The sequence below is a fragment of the Eleutherodactylus coqui genome, chromosome 6 (assembly GCF_035609145.1).
Source record: "Eleutherodactylus coqui strain aEleCoq1 chromosome 6, aEleCoq1.hap1, whole genome shotgun sequence".
NCBI lineage: Eukaryota > Metazoa > Chordata > Amphibia > Anura > Eleutherodactylidae > Eleutherodactylus > Eleutherodactylus coqui.
In genome coordinates, this window is record NC_089842.1 from 222,962,976 (window position 1) to 222,982,077 (window position 19,102).

Here is a 19,102-nt window from a genome sequence, read left to right on the forward strand (position 1 = left end):
AAGTTCTTCAGCGTGTTTCTACTCGTGAGTGTATACCGGTAGAGACTGAGAGAGGAAAGCAAGCGTGGTGCCGTGCCAGGACCTACAGATAACTTTAGCTGTGGTTTCTCCTGTGATCCCATGAGGTCTCCCTGTCACACCATTTATCAAGAAACTGCTTTACTGGTTAGTTATTGAAAATTGAAGTAAAACGACCGGTCGCCCGTCCATTTCCAGAGGCCGTGTCTTAAAAAGAACTTGTGCGTGTGTGAATTTACTCCACCAACTTGGAATTCCCCCACGGAACCAGCACAAGAGAAGATTTACTCCACCATCCAGGAATGTCCCGCTGTGGAAGAAACGGTGGCGTCACGCGTGAAACAAAACAAGACTAAGGTAATCTAGAATTGGGTTCCCAGTTTATTAACCTGCCCTCGGCCCTAGGACGTGTCACCAGTTACCCTCTGTGTGGGAGAAGGTAGAGCCACCGTGAGAAGGCCCAAACTCTACCCCACTGTCTCCTAGGCCGTGGCCTACTCCTCGGACACTGCATGAGCATGGTGATGATGATGGTGATGGGAATGATGATGAGGAGTATTATAGTGATAATGATGATGATGGTGATAATGAGGGTGATGGTGATGAGTGTGATAATGATGGTGATGAAGATAATGTTGGTGATGACAAGTATAAGGATGACAATGAGGCAGATGTGTTACCATCTACTCCAGTTGCAGACTTGTGCCCAGCAGTGTGATGTGCCATCCTGCTGTATGGTATCCCGCACCACAAGTGGCATGACCCAGAGCTGTTGTGCCAATATGGCAGATAGTAGAGATAGCTGTGCTCACCTCTGAGGTGGTACTGAATATGTGCAGGAGAGAGCACTCGCGCCCTCCTCAACGCTCCGGCAACGCGTCGTTATCTCTGGCCTTTGGCAGCTTGGCATTGAGACGTTTGCTATCATATTGCTGGCTAATGACCAGGACGGAAATGTGACGTGGGTGTCATTATATGATAATACTGAGATCCACGGAAGAAAAGAAAGCTCATTTCAGAGAGTCAAGGTAAATTCGTGCCAAGATGAGACTCAGCGGGACCCGTGTATAGAGCGCTGCCGCCGTGTCACGGGGAGATGTGATTATGTACACCCATCAGCGCCTGCAGCCCCGGCAGCCCATACTGTACAGCACTGATTACAGGACTACTCCTCCCATCAGATTTGGAGCGCTGGGATAGTGCTGGGGGCTGCGCGGGGACAGTGCCAGGGGCTGAGCGGGGACTGCTCCGGGGGCTGCGCGGGTTAGTGCTGGGGGATGGAGCTGGGGCCGCAGCCGGTCCCTTTTCATCTTCTCCATCTCTCTTTATATCACACTTGTTCTCGGATTCCTGGGATTATAGCGTATCACAAAAGGCGACATTTGTAGCGCCTTTTCCGCTCTGTCACTCTTATGGCCGGTGCCACATCAGCATTTGTTTTCCATCCTAGGAGCATAAAATGGAAAAATTGATCCAGTCAAATCTAGAGTGATTTCCGCGGATCTTAATGTGTTCCGTCGCTTTCGGTTTCTTTGTTACATTGTACTCAATGGCGGCGGAAGAAGATGGAAATGATCTGTGTAAGGGTGAACAGCTACTTGCGTTTTTCTTGCACGTTTTTTTCACTCGATATCGCTGCGTTTTTTTAACGCGATTGTCAATGGGACTTTCTAATGTTAAAAACGCATCGCACAAAAATAGCACCAACTTGCGATGCGTTTTTAACATTAGAAAGTCCCATTTACAATCGCGTAAAAAAACGTAGCGATATCGCGTGAAAAAACGTGCAAGAAAGACGCAAGTGTGTAGGAGCCATAATACTAGAAGAGCTGCTGCTCAAAACAGACGAAAAACAGATCTGATAAAAACGCATCCTAACGGCGGTCTTGGGGTTCGCATATTCCGGGAAACAGCGCCCCCCGGCCAAGCACATTCATCTATTGGCAACCAAACAGCAGTAAAACGATCCCACCAACTATAATGGGGTCTGTTCTTTTCCCCCTCAGCATCCCCCTTTTTACAGGATGAAGTAGCGCGGTGTGCCGAGCTATTTCCTCGTGTTTTTACACAGAATTGAGCGACCCAGGCTCCAAACGCAGACACGGATGTGAGTGCGTCCCGACTGACGGAAACTGACCAGCTGTTTGACAGATCATTTCCTTCGGTCTGCGTCACTCAGATGTCGGTCTTGTTTTTTAAAAAAATTTTTGATCAAAGGTAAAAATGGGGATCAGTGAATAATGGATAAAGGAGCACGGATGAGACTCCGCCCATTCGCTCTCATCACTTCGTACTATGTGCAGGCGAAGAGACGTGTGCACTGGCAGACAGGACGTAGAACCAATCACACGTGACCAACACTGATGACGTGGTGACAATGGCTGCTGCCGGGGGGTATATTACGTGGTATATATATATATATATATATATATATATATATATATATATATATATATGATGTATATCGGGCGGTACTGGGGTGTATATGTTCAGCAGTTTGTATAGGTGTGTATCGGCACATATATAGGTGTATATAAAGGTATGTAGATGTTTTAGAAGTATATAAGTCGACATACAGGTATATATTGATACGTACAGGTGTTTATAAAGGTATGTGTAAGTATATAAGTGTACATATAGGTGTGTGTATATATAGGCATGTGTAGGTGTGCTTGTATGTGTATATGTTTCCATGTAGGTGTAGAATGACTGACCATCCCCTCAGTGTCCGGTGGAGACATTACGCCATTTACCTTTCCCAGATGGATCATCAGCGTTCTGCTGAGAAGAAATGATTTTGTCCTTCTGATTCCAGACAACTCGATAGAAGGTGAACGTGGAGAGCAGTGTGAGTGCAGGAGGATAACACCCAGCGGATACCGGAGGATAACACTCAGCAGATACCAGAGGATAACACCCAGCGGATACCGGAGGATAACACCCAGCAGATGGCAGAGGATAACACCCAGCGGATAGCGGAGAGGATAACACTCAGCAGATAGCGGAGGATAACACCTAGCAGATAGCGGAGGATAACACCCAGAGGATGGCAGAGGATAACACCCAGCAGAAGTTAACACCCGGCAGATAGCGGAGGATAGCACCCAGCGGATAGCGAAGGATAACACCCAGCGGATGGCAGAGGATAACACCCAGCGGATAGCGGAGGATAACACCCAGCAGATAGCGGAGGATAACACCTAGCAGATAGCGGAGGATAACACCCAGAGGATGGCAGGGGATAACACCCAGCAGAAGTTAACACCCGGCAGATAGCGGAGGATAACACCCAGCGGATAGCGAAGGATAACACCCAGCGGATACCAGAAGATAACACCCAAAGGAACCTGGAGGATAACACCCAGCAGATATCAGAGGATAACACTCAGCAGATATCAGAGGATAACACCCAAAGGATACTGGAGGATAACACCCAGAGGATACCGGAGGATAAAACCAAGCACATACAGGGGAATAACAGCCAGCGGATACCAGATGACAAAACCTAGCAGATACCAGACGATAACACCCAGTAGATACCAGACGATAACACCCAGTAGATACCAGAGGATAACACCGAGCAGATACCAGAGGATAACACTGGACAGATGCAAGAGGATAACACCGAGAAGATACCACAGGATAACACCCAGCAGATACCAGAGGATAACACCCAGCAGAGACCGGAGGATAGCACTCAGCAGATACCAGGGGATAACACCCAGCAGGTACCAGGGGATGACACCTAGCGGATTTTAGGGGATAGCACCCAGCGGATACCAGGGGATAATACCCAGCGGATACCAGAGGAGAACACTCAGCAGATACCGGAGGATTACACGCAGTGGATGTCAGAGGATAACAATTAGCGGACGCTGGAGCATAACACCCAGCAGCTATCGGAGGAGAACACCCAGCGGATAGAGGAAAATAACACCCAGCAGATACGAAGGGGGGGGGGGGGATAACACACAGCAGATACCAAAGGATAATACCCAGGAGATATCAGAAGATAACACCCAGCAGATAGAGTGGAATAACAACCAGCAGATACAGAGGGATAACACTCAGTAGATACCAGAAGATAACACCCAGTAGATACCAGAAGATAACACCCAGTGAATACTAGAGGATAACATTTAGCAGATCCACAGGGATAACACCCAGCAAATACAGACCGATTACACCCAGCAGATACAAAAGGATAACACCCAGCAGATACAGAAGGATAACACCCTGCAAATACAGAGGGATAACACCCAGCATATACAGTTGATAACACCCAGCGGATACAGAAGAATAGCACTCAGCAGATACAGAAGGATAACACCCAGCAGATACAGAGGGATAACACCCAGCAGATACAGAGGGATAACACCCAGAAAATACAGAAGGATAACACCCAGAAGATACAGAAGGATAACACCCAGCAGATACAGAGGGATAACACCCAGCATATACAGAAGGATAACACCCAGCGGATACAGAAGGATAGCACTGAACAGATACAGAAGGATAACACCCAGCGGATATAGAAGGATAACACCCAGCGGATACAGAGGGATAACACCCAGTAGATAACACAGGATAACCACCAGCAGATTCAGGCCTGTTGTATTCTCCTCGGCTCTGGTATCGCTGGCCGCTCTCAGTCACGGCATGTGTCATCGTCACCAACATAAAATGAAGATGATGTTTTAGCAAGAGAGGAAATAAAGGGTAAACGTTCTGCGGGAGATGATTTATCACAATATTTCGCCTGTAATGAGGCGCGTCTGCTGTGTGACAGACCCGAAAAGCTTTGGTGCGATGTGTCTCAGAGGGGCTGAGTACCAAACACTCATATTAACACAAAATAACAGTTTTAATATATCAGGCACAAACTGCAGGCCCTCTGCGGCCCCCCGGACTGGCACTGGAGCCTCGCTCCTAATGGATGACGTTGGGGGTGAGGCCTGCTAGATCCATACTGAAGGTGCAGGATCCATTACATGGTGCATTGGTGTGGTGGAGGTCCGTTACATGATGCATTGGTGTGGTGGAGGTCCGTTACATGATGCATTGGTGTGGTGGAGGTCCGTTACATGGTGCATTGGTGTGGTGGAGGTCTGTTACATGGTGCATTGGTGTGGTGGAGGTCTGTTACATGATGCATTGGTGTGGTGAAGATCCGTTACATGGTGCATTGGTGTGGTGGAGGTCCGTTACATGGTGCATTGGTGTGGTGGAGGTCCGTTACATGGTGCATTGGTGTGGTGAAGATCCGTTACATGGTGCATTGGTGTGGTGAAGATCCGTTACATGGTGCATTGGTGTGGTGGAGGTCCGTTACATGGTGCATTGGTGTGGTGGAGGTCCGTTACATGGTGCATTGGTGTGGTGATGGTCCTTTACTTGGTGCAATGATGTGCTGTGGGTCCATTACATGGTGCATTGGTGTGGTGAAGATTGCTTACATGGTGCGTTGGTGTAGTGGAGGTCCGTTACATGCTGCATTGGTGTGGTGGGGGTCCATTACATGGTGCAATGATGTGCTGGGGGTCCATTACATGGTTCAATGATGTGGTGGGGGTCTGTTACATGGTGCATTGGTGTGGTGAAGATCTGTTACATGGTGCATTGGTGTGGTGAAGATCTGTAACATGGTGCATTGGTGTGGTGAAGATCTGTTACATGGTGCATTGGTGTGGTGAAGATCAGTTACATGGTGCATTGGTGTGGTGAAGATCTCTTACGTGGTGTATTGGTGTGGTGGGGGTTCGTTACATGGTGCATTGGTGTGGTGAAGGTCCGTTATATGGTGCATTGGTGTAGTGGAGGTCCGGTACATGCTGCATTGGTGTGGTGGAGGTTCGTTACATGGTGCATTGGTGTGGTGAAGGTCCGTTATATGGTGCATTGGTGTGGTGGAGGTCCGTTACATGCTGCATTGGTGTGGTGGAGGTCCATTTCATGGTGCATTGGTGTGTTGGGGGTCCATTACATGGTGCAATAATGTGGTGGGGGTCCGTTACATAGTGCATTGGTGTGGTGAAGATCTCTTACGTGGTGTATTGGTGTGGTGGGGGTTCGTTACATGGTGCATTGGTGTGGTGAAGGTCCGTTATATGGTGCATTGGTGTGGTGGAGGTTCGTTTCATGGTGCATTGGTGTGGTGGTGGACCGTTACATGCTGCATTGGTGTGGTGGAGGTCCGTTACATGGTGCATTGGTGTGGTGGAGGTCTGTTACATGGTGCATTGGTGTGGTGATGGTCCTTTACTTGGTGCAATGATGTGCTGGGGGTCCATTACATGGTGCATTGGTGTGGTGAAGATTGCTTACATGGTGCGTTGGTGTAGTGGAGGTCCGTTACATGCTGCATTGGTGTGGTGGAGATCCGTTTCATGGTGCATTGGTGTGGTGGGGGTCCATTACATGGTGCAATGATGTGGTGGGGGTCTGTTACATGGTGCATTGGTGTGGTGAAGATCTGTTACATGGTGCATTGGTGTGGTGAAGATCTGTTACATGGTGCATTGGTGTGGTGAAGATCAGTTACATGGTGCATTGGTGTGGTGAAGATCTGTTACATGGTGCATTGGTGTGGTGGGGGTTCGTTACATGGTGCATTGGTGTGGTGAAGGTCCGTTATATGGTGCATTGGTGTAGTGGAGGTTCGTTTCATGGTGCATTGGTGTGGTGAGGGTCCGTTACATGGTACATTGGTGTGGTGGAGGTCCGTTACATGGTGCATTGGTGTAGTGGAGGTCCGTTACATGGTGCGTTGCTGTGGTGGAGGACCGTTAAATGGTGCATTGGTGTGGTGGAGGTCCATTAAATGGTGCATTGGTGTAGTGAAGATCCGTTACTTTGTGCATTGGTGTGGTGGAGGTCCGTTACATGGTGTATTAGTGTGGTGGAGGTCCACTACATAGTGCGTTGGTGTGGTGAAGATCTGTTACATGGTGCATTGGTGTGGTGGAGGTTCGTTTCATGGTGCATTGGTGTGGTGGTGGTCCGTTACATGGTGCATTGGTGTGGTTGAGGTCTGTTACATGGTGCACGGTTGGTGCCGGATCTGTTACATGGTGCATTGGTGTGGTGGAGGTCCGTTTCATGGTGCATTTCTGTGGTGGAGATCCGTTACATGGTGTATTGGGGTGGTGGAGGTCTGTTACATGGTGCAAGGTTGGTGCCGCATCCGTTACATGGTGCATTGCTGTGGTGGAGGTCTGTTACATGGTGCATTCCTACGATGTAGGTCCGTTCAAGCAGGGTGCATTACTTTTTCCATAAGTGGGGCAGTGATCCGTTACAATGTATATGAACAGTCCTTATCGGACCACCTTCTAACCCTTATCTCTAAGAGTACTTTTATACTCTTGCACCTCCCTGCAGCTAGACCCAGGAGGGCCTATAGGTGAAGGATGTCTGGGCATGCAGGTCATGTACAAACTGGATAATGGAGACTCTAGACTTCTTGCTGCCATGGGGTCATTGGCAACAGTTGCTTTTCCACCGCAGCTTGTTGTGAGTTAATAGCAAGTCCACGTCTTGGTTCTTACCCCGCACAGAGGACGCAGCTCCGCCATGTTTCTATTTCTCAGGTGCCCGCAGCAGACGCGGCCTCTAACTCCTGCTGTCACTATTTTAATTAACCCGCTGCAGCAGTGCACAAGTTAATAACGATTTTCCATCCTGTCCTGACAGATCGGGAATGGTCCTGCGATGAGAGTTTTTCTATTAGCGGCGCGGGTTAGGGGAGCCTTGGAGCTCCACTCTTTATTGCCCTTGTCTGTTGCAGAATAGATGGTTGTCATTATTGCGCATTGTGCCCGTCCAAGAAAACGCCGTTTTCTTTCTCTGCCAAGTTGGCAATTAGTGTTCCGCACGATCTCTGATTTGAGCTGGACGGCGGCACCAATAAAACACGGCTCGGGATGATGAAAATCAATTTCTACTTTGGTAACGAGAACATCAGGGCTGTTAATTATGAATCCTCATTTCTGCAGCAAAGAGAAAAATCCATCCCATGTAGATTATTGATCGCGCCGCTCCCCGCCGCCTGCGCTCCCTCCACACGTTAGTCTTTGTTAATTAGATTGCCACCACCACTCGCTAACAAGTCCTGCTTTTCATCTCTTTGACTTGACTGAACTTTGGCACCTCTCTGCTCTGAGGCCATCTTTACTACTCCTGTGCGCCATGGCAGGTGACACCGCTGCAGCCGACGTCTTCGCTACGTGATGGGAGGAGGGGGATGCATGTCTGCAGAGGATGTGGCTTCTACCTGATGAGAGTCATGTTCTCTCCTCTGGATCAGTTGAACTAGCACTATAACCCTAGGCAATGCTTCATTAATTGTTTCCAGTCGTCTGCCATAATATAGCCCAGCCGCCCGCCCAGATAGCTATTGGTCAGCTCCAACCCCCCATCATGATCCCACAGGATGGAGGACTACTCTTCCCGCTATGCTTGGAGTTGTGGTGTGGGACATGAAGTGACGGATATAATCCAGATGGCAGCACCTGGCAGGTGTGTTCGACAGACTAGTATAGACTTCTGCACTCAGCTTCCCATCCTTTACATTCTTGGGAGCTCATATGAGAACTGGCGATGCAACAGAAAGAAAGCAGCATGAGAGTATAAAGCAGAGAGCACTGCGACCCGAAGAGTGTTCAAGCAGATTCTAAAAAGGGACAGGAAATGGCACAAATACTCACTCCTGCTCTGCTGTCTAGTGGGTTAGTAATCACACCCCTGCTATGTAGTGGATCAAGACACAGAACGGGCTCCATCACCTTTGTATGTCTGGAGGATACATAGTTATTCCGGGTGTCCTGAGAGTTCTCTTCTTCCTCTGTGTTTGGAGGGTTGGATGTGTATTAAGAAACGTTTGGATGTCACTAGATAGATAGATAGTAGAACCTCAGGGTGATCTTGGAGCATTGAGGCGATCTCAGAGCATTTAGGTGATCTCGGAGCTCTGGGTAAAACTCAGACCTCTGAGGTGATTTTAGAGCTTTGGGATGATCTCCGAGCTTTGAGGTAATCTTAGATCTCTGGGCTGATCTCATAGACTGGTAAAGTTGGAAGGGACCTCCAGGGTCATCGGGTCCAGCCCCCTGCTCAGTGCAGAATTCACTAAATTATCCCAGATAGATATTTGTCCAGCCTTTGTTTGAACATTTCCATTGAAGGAGAACTCACCACCTCCCGTGGTAACCTGTTCCACTCATTGATCACTCTCACTGTCAGAAAGCTTTTTCTAATATCTAATCTGTGTCTCCTCCCTTTCAGTTTCATCCCATTGCTTCTAGACTTTCCTTGTGCAAATGAGAATCAAGCTGATCCCTCTGCACTGTGACAACCCTTCAGATATTTGTAGACAGCTATTATGTCTCTTCTCAGCCTTCTTTTTTGCAAGCTAAACATTCCCAGATCATTTAACCGTTCCTCATAGGACATGATTTGCAGACCGCTCACCATCTTGGTAACTCTTCTCTGAACTTGCTCAAGTTTGTCTATGTCTTTTTTAAAGTGCGGGGCACTGGACATAGTATTCCAAATGAGGTCTGACTATAGGAAGAGTAGAGCGGGATAATTACCTCACGTCATCTAGACTCTATGCTTCTCTTAATACATCCCAGAATTCTGTTTGCCTTTTTGGCTGCTGCATCACATTGTTGATTCATGTTCAGTCTATGATCTGTTAGTATCCCCAAGTCTTTTTCACATATGCTGCTGCTTAGCCCAATTCCTCCCATTCTGTATGTGCTTTTTCATTTCGCTTGCCCAGATGTAGGACTTTGCATTTCTCCTTGTTAAATACCATTCTGTTAGTCGCTGCCCACTGTTCAAGCTTTTCTAGATCTTTTTGAATACTCTCTCTCTTCCCTAGTGTTAGCTATCCCTGCTAGCTTTGTGTCGGTGGCAAATTTGATCAGTTTCCTATCAATTCCCTCCTCCAGATCATTTATAAAAATCTTCAACAACACAGGGCCTAGGACAGAGCCTTGTGGTATCCCACTTGATACATTCTTCCACTTGGATGTGCAGCCATTTATGACCACTCTTTGAGTACGATCACTCAGCCAGTTGTGAATCCACCTAATAGTTGCCTCGTCAATCCCATATTTGGTCATTTTTTCAATAAGTATGGTATGAGATACATTGTCAAATGCTTTACTAAAGTCAAGATATACTATATCCACTGCATTTCCCTGATCAACCCAGTCGGTGATACTGTCATAGAAGGAAATTAGATTCATCTGGCATGACTTGCCTGTTACAAACCCATGCTGGCTTTGGTTAATTACTCTATTTTCATCCAAGTACAAAGATCTTTCCCGGTCTAGAAGTCAGGCTCACAGGCCTATAGTTTCCTGGATCCACCTTCTGTCCTTTTTTGAAGATAGAAACAACATTTGCCCTTTTCCAATCTTCTGGGACTTCTGTTTTGCAGGAATTTTCAAAGATTATGGCGAGTGGTTCAGCAATTACCTCCTCTGCTTCCTTTAGTATCCTAGGATGTAATTCATCTAGACCTTGAGACTTGAATTCATTTAAGTTAGCTATGTGTTCCCCCACCATCTCTCTGCTTATAGATGGCTTGCATTCTTTTATTCCCCCAATAGCACAGAGAAGATCAGTTGATGTTCCATCTACTTTCTGAGAGAAAGCAGATACAAACTAGGATTTAAAAGTTTGACCTTCTCAACATTATTCTTAACCAATTCACCATTTTCATCTTGTAAGCATCCAATAGCATCTTTGACTTTTCTTTTGCTTTTGACATACCCCAAAAATCCTTTTTACTTGCTTTTGGCCTCTGTTGCAAGTCTCAATTTAATATTAGCTTTACCTTTTCTGACACTTGCCCTACAGTTCCTGCAGACAACATTATATTCTTCTTTAGATATTCCCCCCTCTTTCCATTTGATAAACATATTTTTCTTTGTTTTTAACATGTGTACAAGTTCTGTGTTCATCCAATCTGCCTTTCTGAAATCCAACCTTGAGGTCGGAGTTTTCTCAGGTCTTCGTCCCCTTTTTATCCTAAATTCAAGGATATCATGATCTCTACCTTCTAAGGTCCCAGCCACCCTTACTTCCTCAACCATTTCCTCCTTGTTGGTAAGAATTAGGTCCAAGATAGCAGATCCCCTTGTTTTCTCTTCGACCTTTTGGAAGATAAAGTTGTCAGCAAGAGCGGATAAGAATTTGTTGGATCCATTACTTTTACCTGAGAGAGATTCCCAACAAATGTCTGGATGGGTAAAATCTCCCATGATCACTATGTTGTGCTTTTTTGAAAGCTTGGCCATCTGATGTAGAAAGAGTTCATCAATATCTTCTGCTTGTCGCGGCAGCCTATAGTAAATGCCTACAATGGTGTCCTTTCTGTTGTTCTCTTTTTGTATTCTAACCCAAACAGTTTCTACAGAACTCCCGCGCTCTGAAACTATCTCTGTGGAGATTAATGTTTTCGTAACATACAACATAACACCTCCTCTCCTCTTTTTTTGGAGGTTGTATCCTTCAAGTCTTGTATTCCAATCCTGTGTATCATCCCACCAGGTTTCCGTGATGCCTCTGACATCATATTTCTCTTTTTGTGTTAGGAGCTCAATTCTCCTTGTTTGTTTCCCATGCTCTGGGTATTTCTGTGGAAACATTTTAGTTTGTGATCGGTGTCTCTTGCTCCTCTACTTGCCTTCTGATTTTTTTTGTCTTTGTTGCTTCTTTCCACTTCTATTAGCGAGGTTCTCAAATGTATTAATTACCTGTATATTTTTACCTGGCCTTTCACCTACCTTCCCATATTGTTCTAGTTTACAGCTCTCCTAATGAGTGAAGCAAGGGCCCATCAAATATATGCTTACCTGTTTCTGTAAGGTGCAACAGTTTGGGTCTCAAAGCGTAGGGGTGATTCCAGAGCTCTGGGGTCATGTCAGAGCTCTGCGTTCATCTTAGAGCATTGGAGTGATCTTGGACCTCTGGGCTGATCTCATAACATTGGAGGGATCTTAGAGCTTTGGGGTCAACAGGCAGCACTGGTGTCATCTGGGAGCACTGGGGGAATCTCTGAGCATTGGGGTGATCTTGGAGCTTTAATAAAGGGGATAATGTGGCAATGCCGTTATCTGGGTTGCAGAGCTGTGAGGCCTAGAATAAACACCAGGGTAAGATATTGGCAACTAACCTCAGAAAATGACTTGAGATGGTGGGCGCACCGCGCTGTGCATATAATTTACCTAAAACTAATTAAACACATTAGCAGAAATGTATCCCTGACTGCGCCGGCACCTGCACGCCTCTATATCACCACCCCGCACATCATGTACTTTTAGAGCAGGATGTCAGGTGCGGAAAATTTCCTCTGCGGGTGTTTAAAATGGCCTCCGCTGTTCACAGCGACCAGAAACAATAGGAGGTTTCCATGGTAACGGAGGGAGAAAATCGGTGAATACAGAAAAACAGATGGTCCCGGGATAAACAAGCTGCCGAGATGGAGAATGAATAAAATTCTGCTATACTCATCAACATAGCCGTATATCATCACCTCCATCGTGTATCATCACCCCCAATAAATATCATCATCTCCTTGTATCATCACCAGCAACATATATCATTACCTCCATGTATCATCACCCCATCATCTCCTCCATCATGTATCATCCCCTCAATCATGTATCATCACCCCCAACATATATCATCATCTCCTTGTATCATCACCTCCGTCATATTTCATCACCGCCATCATTTATCATCACCACCAACATATATCATCACCTCCATGTATCATCACCCCATCATCTCCTCCACCATGTATCATCTCCTACACCATATATCATCACCGCCATCATATATCATTACCTCCATCATATATCATCACCTCCATCATGTATCATCACTAGAGATGAGCGAACACGTTCGGCCCCGCCCCTTTTTCGCCCGAACACCGAACTTTGCGAACACTTCAGTGTTCGGGCGAAAAAGTTCGGGTGCCGCCGGGGGGCGGGGAGATGCGCGGCGGCGCGGGCGGCAGTAGCGGGGAACAGGGGGGAGCCCTCTCTCTCTCCCTCTCCCCCCCACTCCCCGCCGCACCCCCCCGCGCTGCCACGGCGGCCCCCGAACTTTTTCGCCCGAACACTGAAGTGTTCGCAAAGTTCGGTGTTCGGGCGAAAAAGGGGCGGGGCCGAACGTGTTCGCTCATCTCTAATCATCACCCCATCATATATCAGTGCCCCCCCTTAGGTATCATCATCGCCATAATATATCATCACCTCTATCATGTATCATCCCCTCCATCATATATAATCACCTCCATCATATATCACCCCCTCTATTATATATCGTTAACCTATCTTGTATCATAATCACTTCATATATCATCACCCCATCATGTATCATTATGCCTGAGGAAGAAATCTGAGAAGTCTGAAAGCTCGCTATAACATCATGTATTTTTGTTAGCTATTAAAAGGTATCATATCTACAAGATTACGTGGTTTCTCTTGCTGGGAACAATCACATTTTGCTCTATTGGCTAAAACGATACCAAACCCTTTTTTTCCCGTTTTGTCTCCATAATATATCATCCCCTCCATCATGTATCATCACCACCATCATATATCGCTACCCTCATCATGTATCATCACCGCCATTATATATCACTACCTTCATCATGTATCATCACCTCCATCATATATCAACACCTCCATCATATATCAACACCTCTATGTATCATTACCCCATCATGTATCATCACCTCCATCATATATCACCACCTCCAACATATATCATCACCTCCATCATATATCACCACCTCCAGCATATATCATCACCTCCATCATATATCATCACCTCCATTTATCATTATCATCATGTATCATCACCTCCAACATATATCATCACATATATCATCACCTCCATGTATCATCACCACCATCATATAGCATCACAACCATCATATATCATTACCTCTGTCATGTATCATCATTGCCATCAGAAATCATAACCCCCATCATATATAATCACCCCCATCATGTATCATCACATCCATCATATACTCATCATCCCTGTGCATCATCACCTCCATCATAAATCATCATCCCCATCACATATTATCACCCCTATAATATATCATTACCTCCATTACATATCATCACTCCCATTATATATTCTCTCCTCCATTACATATCATCATTCCCATCATATATCATCACCTCCATCATGCGCAGCGTCCAAGGAGCAGGCCCTCAGCCGAGGAGACAGCGGGGTAGAGATGTTAACTTTGTCATGGAGTTCTACCATCTCCTATCTAAGGGCTCCTGCACACTTGCGCTTTTCTTGCGCGTTTTTTTCACGCGATATCACTGCGTTTTTTTCACGTGATTGTCAATGGGACTTTCTAATCTTAAAAACGCATCGCAAGTTGGTGCTTTGCAATTTCTGTGCGATGCGTTTTTAACATTAGACAGTCCCATTGACAATCGCGTGAAAAAATTGCAGCTATATCGCGAGAAAAAAACACGCAAGAAAAACGCAAGTGTGCAGGAGCCCTAAGGGTAGCTCGGGATCTGACCTAATTACCGCTGGGGGAGATTACAGGTACAGTAAACATTGTTACCTGAAGTCCAATTTGTCACTCGTGACGCCAATGTTCCGTCCTCTGTGGTGGATCTCTGGAGATGTAAATTCCAGGGAAATAAAGTAGTCCACGCACAAAGTATGCTATTCTGAACAGGAACAGGGAGCGTTCGGTTCTGCTTGTATAGTGAAGAAATAGTAAGGTTAACATGCCCAACAGTTTTTACAATAGTGACACAGGGAGGATTCACATGGTACTTGGATGGCTATAGTCCCAGTTATCTGTAGGCATTTGACTCTCCCGGTAACTCTCCTTCACTCTCTCCTGTCAGTCAGTCACACTTCTCATTGGTTAGCAGTTCCTTTCCCTCTCTCCGGACTCATGCGATTTCCACACGTTTCTCATAGTCCGAGTATACTCACTTCATTGGAGATGGCAACTAAAGCTAGGTTCAGGCGGGAGCAACGAACCACCTCTTTGTCTCTTCCATGCTCCTTCTCTCTGCAACTTCTGACTCCACTACTCCTGCTACCAACCCTCTACTTCCTTGCACTGCATTCTGCAAACACATGTATCTAACACCATCACATGACCACAAACGATACACTTTCCGAACAGAACAGGACATACCAGACATTAACCCTTTCAGTCCTGCAACCATCAAATACACATAACTTGATGCATTCCACAAACAAGACACTGGAATGACAGTGACATGAGACAAACATGGAACATTCTGGAGGGGACCCCATTAACTCAGGGCCAATACAGTTCCCCCCTACTTAAGAAAAGCTGGACCCGACGCCTCCTTAAAACGGAGTGTAAATATCCGGGATTAGAATTCCTCAGTGTTCTGGCTTATTATCACAAGATGACTATCTTTCACAGTCTAGAAGAGTGCACCGCAGAACCGTTACACTATATTTTACCCCTTCTGGTTACTAATCAGAGTTCTGAGTTTAACCCATCTCTGTGTCTCGTAGACTACCTGAGATCTCACTTCTGATATGCAGTTATTATTTATGGTAGCATGTAGAGAAATGGACTGGCCACAAGAACAAGTAATGGTAGGCAGAGCGGAACCTCAGGATTCACTAGCATGGCTATGGGGCCCTATGAACATCACTCCCCTATGACTCATGATGGGTGATAGCTTAAGTCAATATCCCCAATTGAGTTGAGTACATATGATACTTAGCTGACTCTGGAGTAATTAGTGCTAAAAGGGTGTAGCGTCTAGACCTCCTGTCTCACTCAAACACGTCATGGGATCCGCACACACTTAGGCCTTTCTCACACAGGCGTTTGTAGAAATGCAGCGTTTTTCAACGCTGCATTTACTGGAGATTCATCCTGGTGTCAGCAGTGCTGGCATGCGTTATTTTTTTTTTTTTTAGGAAAAAGGGAAGCAAAATAACTTTAAAGTCCTTTGGGCAAATGAATGGGTAAACACAAAGTCTCCCATAGTTAACAGAGTTCTTTAACATCACGTCACTTTCTGTACAAGCGATACTTCAGGCTCCTCCAACTCAGATCCTGTGGTATAGCATGTGGAGGTGGCATTACTTCCCCAGGAACGGATTCCTAGTGAGGGACTAGTATGCATGGCAACACTCACATCGCTGTCCTCTCCCACATGGCACGGCTCACAATATTCGGCAGACTATCACCGTGGTGCAGATAAATCCACTGGACTCGGGTCCTTCTCATCGGTATAAACAAAAGTAAAGTTGGTGTTTCCATATTCTACGACAAATGGCTGTAAATAGTCTGGCAGTAAGTCCTTTACTGCATGATTGTCTTGGTGGACAAAAATCCATGGTGGGAAATGTGATTCCATGAATCTCTCGTGTGTTTGATATTTCTGGACAGTCCACATTCTCTTCCTAGAAGGGGAGAAGGTGGCTGACGTGTTCCTTCTCACTAGCCTTCCTGCTAGTGGGTCTCTCTGTGCAGGTCGGAGAGAAGACATTGGCCTGGTGACATAAGCGGAGGTAGAAGCTACAGCAATGGCCGATGCAGACCATTCTTCCCTCACCATGGCAGGGTCAGGGTTCAACGGCTCCATTATCCTCTCCTTTAGTTTGGGTGAAGCTGGAGAAATGCCGGTCAATAAGTCCACTAACTCGCGCTCATTTCCCCTGTAGAAGCGTGGCTTAGGTGGCGGGTATCCAGACGGAACTCCTCTTAACACCTTTGCAGCCATGTCACGCTTAGGGATGCTCTCACTGGTTTTTTGGGTGGCTTCTGGCATCTCACTCACCAGCAAGAGTAGCTCCAACCCTGGGCGGTCCTCAGCACTCTGCTGCTGTTCCGCAGTGGGGTCCCCCCCTACTTTTTCCACAGGCACGACAGGAACTCTATGACAGGAAAGTTTCGCGGGCTCTTCTGACACTGTGGAAGAAGAAGGCTGGGCGTCTTTTCGAGAGTCTTTAGAGTCTTTCATATTTTTGGAGATATAACGCAAACTTGGCAATTCTACTTTGTCGAGCAATAACACACGGTTTCTTTTCAAGCAATAACGCATCTGGGAAAGACATAAATTTGGTGCAAATAAGGAGTCCTTACTTTTTCTTTGAGACAGTTGCCTTGCCTTTCCAATTTTCTTCAGGCTCAGAGGACCCGCAACCTTGTCCTTCTAATTCTTGTAGGCTCAGAAGACCCGCAACCTTGTCCTTTTTAATTTCCTCGAAGCTCAGAGGGTTGGAGGGATCTTGTCCTAGACTTTTAAGAAAACTCAGAGGGTTGGAGGCATCTTGTCCTTTACTTCTTGGAGAGCTCATAGCGCTTGGCACTGGAGACAACTTAATTTCCATTTTTCTCAGACACAGACATACAATTTCATCCGTGTCTGGCAATGGCGGAGGCATTACTTTACTGTTTTTAGGCAAGGCGCAGAGGAATCATCCTGTTCGTGACACCAAAGCTCCGCCCTGCAGAGTCTGAGGAGCAGGCCCTCATCTCTCTGTCTCTTCCAGGCTCCCTCTCTCCCTGCCACTCCTGACTCCACTACTCCGACTACCAACCTTCTACTCTCAACGAACCACCTCTTTGTCTCTTCCATGCTCCTTCTCTCTGCAACTCCTGACTCCACTACTCCTGCTACCAACCCTCTACTTCCTTGCATTGCGTTCTGCAAACACATATATCTAACACCATCACATAACCACAAACAATACACACAAAATGGTACCTTTTCCAGACATTAACCCTTTCAGACCTGTAACTATCCAATACACATAACCTGATGCATTCCACAAACGAGACACTGACATGACAGTGACATGAGACAAACATAGAACATTCTGGAGGGGACCCCATTAACTCTGGGCCACTACACATGTATCATCCCCTCCCTCATGTATCAGCAACCAATCATATATCATCCCCACCATTACATATCATTACCTTCATCATGTGATTGTTCTCAGTAAGAGAGATCAAGTAATCTTGTATATATGTAGATATGATACCTTTTAATGGCTAACAAAAGTACATGATGTTATAGCGAACTTTTGGACCTCTCAGGGTCCTTCCTCAGCCATAAGGCTTATGCCTGAGGAAGGACCCTGAGAGGTCCGAAAGCTCGCTATAACATCATCTTTTGATTTTTTTTGTTCAATACACTTTATGCAATAAAACTTTTGCAGTAGATATAAATTTAACCAAAGCATTACTTTTGTGTATCCAGTATAATAGCAAACATACAAAAAAAATTGGCAGAAGATACTTTCAAGTGGTTAAGTCACCACCACGCAGGTCTCCCATTTTATTGCATTACTAACAAGGCTAATTAAGCCAGTTTATGGGAGCTGAGTGGAAAGAAAAAAACAATGACATAACCATACTTCCATAATTTATGGATATTTAAAGCCTATGCAACCTATAAGGGGCAGCACCTTAAGAGAGGGCACCCTAAAAGGTCAAAATAATACGGAAAGGGGGGGGGGGGGATAAGGAGGGAAACAAGGGAATTGTAAAATAGGAAGAAGGTGGAAATGAGAAAGAAGCCTAGGAGGCTAGTATGGAAGGAATGTATAGAAGAAGAAAAGGGAAGAATGAAAGAATAGAAAACAAAAAAGAAGAAATGCCTCAGTCTAGTATTAACCGCAATACCCTTCGCCTAAACATGATTAGGTCACTAGCCACTGCTTGAACCCTGCAGAGCTGCGAAATGTCATCCTAGTCTCCCAAGTAGACCAAAAAACAAGTATTTATCATCATCTCTGGCCCTTAGCTCCTCCATATGGCCTATTTCATCCATAGCCATTGCCCAATTCAATCTCGTTGGGGAACTCTGAGATCTCCAGAGTCGAGGCATTACTATTTTCATAACCATGAGGAAAAATCTGAGAATGTTCCTCTTGCTAGTTTCAGTGGACCCCAGCAAGATTGATAATAGAGCAATTTCAGGAGTAAGTGTCACAGAACCCCGGCTCAAGACATTGTATATGTCCTCGATCTCCTTCCAGAGTCCAGAAATACGAGGGCAGGACCACCAGATAT